General features: G+C 38.3%; 1 pseudogene; it reads left to right on the top strand.

The window, feature by feature from the left end:
* Nucleotides 1–306: 306 nt before the first annotated feature.
* Nucleotides 307–6,209, top strand: part of LOC124974936 (coiled-coil domain-containing protein 138-like) — an 82,979-nt pseudogene continuing 77,076 nt past the window's right edge.

Genomic DNA, 6,209 nt, shown 5'->3' with positions numbered 1-6,209 from the left:
CACTCTGGCTCAGGAGAGACAAATGGCCCATGGTACCAAGGTTTCTAAGGAAATTTGCTGCAGAAGGAGGATTGGCCACCTCCTGGTAGGACATAAGTCCTGGTAGGACTTAAGTCCTGGTTAGAGTTTGGTTGAGAATTCTCATTTGGTGGAAGGAAAGGGTTGCGAGTTTCCCTGGAGGTTTCACTGTTGAAAGTCATGGGAGACATCCCCAATGATCAGGAGTCATGCTGATGTCCCCAGTGGATGCCAGTTGGGTAGCTGTTTGGTAAGGATCCGTGATCTGATTCTGGCAGTGTGGATGAGATGGGCATTGTGCCTGTGAGAGTGGTGTGGTTTACCAGCCAGTGGATGTTGGAGAGTCCTGTGAAAATTTGTTCTACTGTGTGTATTGCCTCCCTTGTTCTTTTTGGTCTGCTTGGTCCTTTTCTCCTCATTATTATGGGACAGTCCCAGGTAACTCCTAAGACTTTCCTCCTGAGTCACTTCTCAGAGGTCTTTGCCAGAGGATGGAACTTTGGTGTGGAACACCTAAAGGAGGGTGAGTTTGCTACACTCTGCTCTGAGGAGTAGCCAATCTTCACCAAGATCTACGCTGAGTGAGGGAAGTAAGCTTCTCTCTCCATGCACCCCATATCCATTGAGGTGCAGCTTTCTGTCTCTTCATTTTTGGAGGGTAAAATGGACTACACAACACTCCCACACATCCACTTCCTCCTGGATGCTCCCCTTCCCTTGCTGGTCAGACATAGGAATTCAAACTATAGGATTAAGACCTGGGACAATTAGTATGGAAATGCCCATGTTCCCTTTGTTCACATAGTTAGCCATCACTAGTCTATCTAGAGTCTCCCTCTTACTGTTCCTGTGCTTAGATGTGCTCACTGTGTTCTCTTTAAGCTGCAAGAGGGAGACATTTAAAATCAACCCCTCCCATGAGACCCTTCAAGAAAAGGCATGAGAACTGGCTTGAATTATGTGCCCGCACTCAGGTCTCCCTCTGTGGAAATTTTTACCAGAGACACCATGAAGGACACACGGCTGTGACATAATGACTCACAGAAGTTCCCTGCGACGCACCAAAATATATGGGATCCTAAACACCTCTTTGTTTGCTGGAAGATAGGCTTCCTTTGTCCTCCCTCAGGTCCCCTATCTTAGGCTTAGGGATACTCATTGCAGGCTACTTTACAGTTCTTCTCCTTGTTCCTGATAGATTTGTTTACTCCAATCCCCCTAGGCAGAGAGCTCAGCAGCTCCCAGCTTGCAGAGCAGGCTTAAGGTGAAACCAAAAGACAAGAAAGTGACCCCCCAGGCCTTCAATTTAAACATTGTAACTTCTGAGGAGGAGGAGACAGATACTAATTATAACAAAAGCCTCCCACCATCTGCCCCTCCCCCTCTGTACCCATGGAGTACCCATGGCAGTTAGCAGCCCCATTCCTCAAAAGTAGTGGGAAATAATGTTTCATGATTTTCTGCATTCAAACCTAACCTGTTCTCTCAACCAGAAAAAAAATGGTTAAAATGTCGTAGGCAATATCCCCCACCTGGCCTTGCTGAAGCCTGCATTGGAATGTAGACTGCAGCAGTCTCAGTGGGAAGGGGGGGAGCAACCTGAGATGAGAAAAAAAATAACAAGGTGTCCATTTTAAACTCCTGGGTTGCTACACAGAACTAACTCATTTTCTAGGATTCTTGTTTTGTTTTCTTTTTCTTTAACGCTGTATTTTTGAGCTGATAATTTTGATCCTACATACCTAGGTTAATGATTTTTTTTGATCATTTCTATTTTTATTCAACTCTAGAGTTATGTTTAAATATCTGTTACATTGCATTGGAGATAAACATTAGAAGGCCTTTGATTTCGTGTTATGTGTACATGTTATTGTTTAAGGTCGTATTGTCTATGTATCTGAGAAAATTGACATAGATAATAAGCATGCATAAAATTAAAATTTTACAAATGGATCCAAATACTTTTATTCACGTGATTTAAAAGGGTTCAATTTAAATTGGGTAAACTAATAAAAGTGAAATGTCTTTAGAAATAATTCGCAAGTCTCTAGGTAGTCAAACTAATGAAATGTTGATGTTAAACAATGTCTAATATCAATTGTTTCTAGGACTTTTCTTCAACAGGAAAGAGATGGCAAATACAGTTCAGGACACTTGTCTGATATCCTGTTTTTTTTTTTTTAAATAAGTAAATTGAATTTAACATGTATGGGAATACTCAAATGTGTTTGTTAGCAACATCTGATTAATTAGCAAAGTTAAAATGCTAATTGTCAAATAACATTATGTACTCTTAAGTCCTTAAATTCCATGGAGTAACATATTTAAACCTTATTGGTGTTTTCATAGGTTGGTAAATTAAAAAGGGTTTAAAATTGCTTTGTGTCATTACTAAAAACAAGATTATTAAGAGTTATGTCCTAACAGGTAATACCCCAACCCAGAGGGTGAGCATTCCATCTGCTCCCTTACAACTTTCCCCTCCTCCCCCTCCAGTTGTGCAAAGCTCCAAGGAGCTCTTAGATTTGGATTTAGAGTTATCATCTCCCCTCTCGTGTGTTTCAATTAGAGTAGTATAGATAACAAAGTATTTTATCTTGTTAAAATGGAGTAATTTATCTAAATTCAGAAATTTTATGAGTCGTTTCAGAATGTGAACAAAAAGGGGTCAACACATAGGAAAGAGAAAGTAAAAGGCTCTCGAAATGGAAATATATTTAGTGAAGAACAAAATCTTTCTGGGTAAGAAAGTGTTTATGTGATAAAATACATGAGGTTTTAAGTAAGTGCTAAGAAAGTCTGTGTAAGTAAAGGGCAAATGTCAACAAGTTTGCATGTAACTAAGTTGGTTACAAGTATGTGAGACAATCAGTTAAAGTTGTATAAGGTTTATCTTAAAGTCAAATAATATTGTACTCACATAAACCAAAGCTTAATTTATAGGATTTCTCAGAGACACTGATTTACTCTAAATATTATATCTGTTAAGTTTCATTCTTTAGGACAATTAGTCTTAAAAACTGAGGTTTATACAAGTGTGGTTAAACAACTGTTAGAGTATTGTACATTAGACTCTATATTTTTTTTCAAAACTAAATTTGGTTAATATAAAGGTATCAAGGTAATTGTGGAATGGTTACTCTTTGTATATTAAATGTGTTCATATTTTCCAGGTATACAAGTATTTAAAACAGGAAATTTATCAAGCTGCTATTCTCTAGACTAAACTTGTCTGTAATAGTAATTTTAAACTTAAAGAGTAAATTTCATTGGGGATTTATTTCTACTGTTTAATGTTCTTTTTTAGAACCTGTTATCAATACGATGTATGTAAAATTTGTTACTTGTTTTACTAAGATAAAATTTTAAATATAAATATATTTCTAAACATTAGTGAGAGCCTGATTTGGTTAAAGGTTCATATGGTAAAACATGAAAGTATTTTGCCATGCAAATGAAAAGTTAAAAGCTCTCTGTCTTTCTTTGATTCCTGGTTTGGATATAATGTTAAATTGTGTTAACTAATTTTTATAGATACTCAGTGATCAATTTATGTAGACTTCTTAAAATGACATTTAAGAAAGAGTGCAATACACACTAGTAAAAATGGGACAACAGTAACTGAGATTGGGGTCCTGACCTCATGACTGCGGCATGCCTGGTGCCCAGGAGTGTTTCTGTGCAGGAGCACAAGATACCTAACTGCTGTGGCATTACCCTCCCTGGGGAGGCTTTGGGCAGGAGTCCTATCAGCTCTGACATTGATCTCAGGCACTCAACTCTTGGGTAGGAAGGAATTCTTTTGCCAGATAACGAGTGTTTCCTCAGCTCCCTTCTCTGGTTCCTGCCCACCTTACAGTAACTTTGGACAGTGGACTTCCTTGAGAGCTACACAGAGCTCCTAACATTGCACTTTGCAGCTGTGGAAAAAAAAGTTATGTAAATGTTCTAGTCTCTGTAACTCTCCTGAAAACAAAGAATATTGCTTACATAGTCTTTAACCTAATAATAAGACATATATAAAGACTGCTGACATAACTCTTTAGATGTGCATTTCCATCAGAGAACATAGCTCATCTGATCTCAGCTTAATCTTCAAAATATGTGTTTATAAACCTTTATTTTCTAATACTCCTTAGTCCCTAACTGAACTTGAAAATTTAGTCATGCTGGTAATGGCAAAAGAAGCAAAAGTTAGCTTCAGAATTAGAACATTTTACTTAAGATTTGTAAAGAGCCAAACCTTACCTGGGATAAGACCCTGCCTCCCACCTTATGGCATGTCAGAGTGGCTCTAAAATGAGCCAAACTTCAGCTTATTTAAAGTTATAGTCAAAAGATTAGTTCTTGTTGTAAAATTACTATGATCTCAAACAGGGGTTATAATGTAGAACTCAGCCAAAATTCAAGATAGCTATTATACAAGCTAAATATGTTTTTACTCTTTCTGATTTTATTTTGTAAAACTGCTGCCTGTTACTGTTTTGCAGAAATAGCTGTTTCCAGAACATGCAACCTAGGTAACTTGTGATAATAAGCCATTACCTACAAACCAGATAGTATATGGTGGTTCTTTAATAAAAGGGTAAATAACTGTAAAGTTATAAACATTGAAGTTAAAGCCCAGTACTCTTACTTAATGACTGGTGAGACTGACTTGCTGGATGTTTAAGATCAAACTTAGAGATTGAGATTAAGTACAGAGGCCAAGAAAAGTCAGTATTTGTGTCTTGCCCTCAGTCAGCCTGAATCCAGGGAACAAGAGAACTTCTCTAAGGAGTCTTGCAACTCTGGGTCATACAACCACCCAATCAGGGATTTGATGAGATCATTGGAGAGTGAAAAACCAATCAGTGCACTGCTGCAGAGGAGGATTATTGGAAAAGGGAGACATCACTCATGCATCCAAGGGAAGTCACCTCATCAAGGAGACCCAGCCTAATGAGCGGTACTAACTGAGTTAAGAAGGTGCTCTTAAGTTCTCTATGAGTGACCCCTGTGGTAACTCAGCTGACTCTTTAACAAGACAGGAATACATCACTTTGACCAGCTTGATCTTAGACACCTAGCAAAACAGTTAAAACCAAAATATAGCCATTCTTGGACATTTAAAAGAAACAATAGTTGAATGTAACTTAAATATTACACTTGTGTTAACACACTAGAATAAAGACTGGAAGCTACAAAAGAGAGATTCTTAGGCAAATGTGCCTGATAACTATCAAGAGAAACTGCCAGAGTCAGAAATATTTAGTCACTTTAAGGCCTACACACCCTCCTAAGCTACACAGGTAGGCTTGAATCATGTTTGCTAGTATGATATCTAGCCCTAAGTAACAGAAATATAGAGATCTCTACTAAAAACAGGTCATACAAATAAAAGGATATTTTACAAGATCAGATAATACTAAGTAGCTTAGTTATATTTTCTGGTAACATCAATGACATTAAGAATTAAATGTGGTATTTACATTCCTGATAACTTAGACAATGTTAAGTTTCCCACATGAAGGTCTTGTCCTCTCCAGCATTTGTTAGGCCTTGTTATGGGAACAATTTCTCAGTTCTTCCACCTCCTGGTGAGGGATTATTGACTTCTGTCATCTTCATGACATGTTCCAGATACTACAACATTTATTTTGTATCAATCTCATTTCAGTACTATGTCTTTTTGTTCTTCTCTCATAAAAGCACCCACCCCCAGATGCCTTTACAACCTCCTCTTCCCCAGTCAAACTTCTACCTTGGAACCCTCCATTGACCTGATTTTTAAAAGGGAACTCCAAACTGCTTATCCCATGCCGCCCCCTCCCAGCTCAAAGAAGTCAGAGTGATCATCGTCCCCTGTCCTTACAGCAATGAGGAGTTCCTAAAGCAAAGGGAAAAATAAAGACAGAATCAGAGACAGGCAGTTAATGTAGAAATAGGGGATCAGTCAAATTGGGGAAATGGAGGCCATGAAAACCATCTGCCTCTGGAAGTTGGAGGCCCTGCTGGTCCCCACAAGACAAGGGGGGAAAGAACTGGAGAACAAAAGGGACTTTAACCTATAAAAGATGTAAGGTGTGCTCACTTCTTGGGACTTTAGAACATCAGTCATGGTCCCCTTCCTCCTGGAAGAAGTCTGTATTATCAATTTTAAATGAAACCTGCTTAATATGCTATATTATATGTTACCAGCTGCCCCAGCC

This window comes from Sciurus carolinensis, unplaced genomic scaffold, assembly GCF_902686445.1.
Source record: "Sciurus carolinensis unplaced genomic scaffold, mSciCar1.2, whole genome shotgun sequence".
NCBI lineage: Eukaryota > Metazoa > Chordata > Mammalia > Rodentia > Sciuridae > Sciurus > Sciurus carolinensis.
The sequence above is the reverse complement of the archived record's forward strand: the minus strand, read 5'-3'. Positions and strand labels throughout refer to the sequence as shown.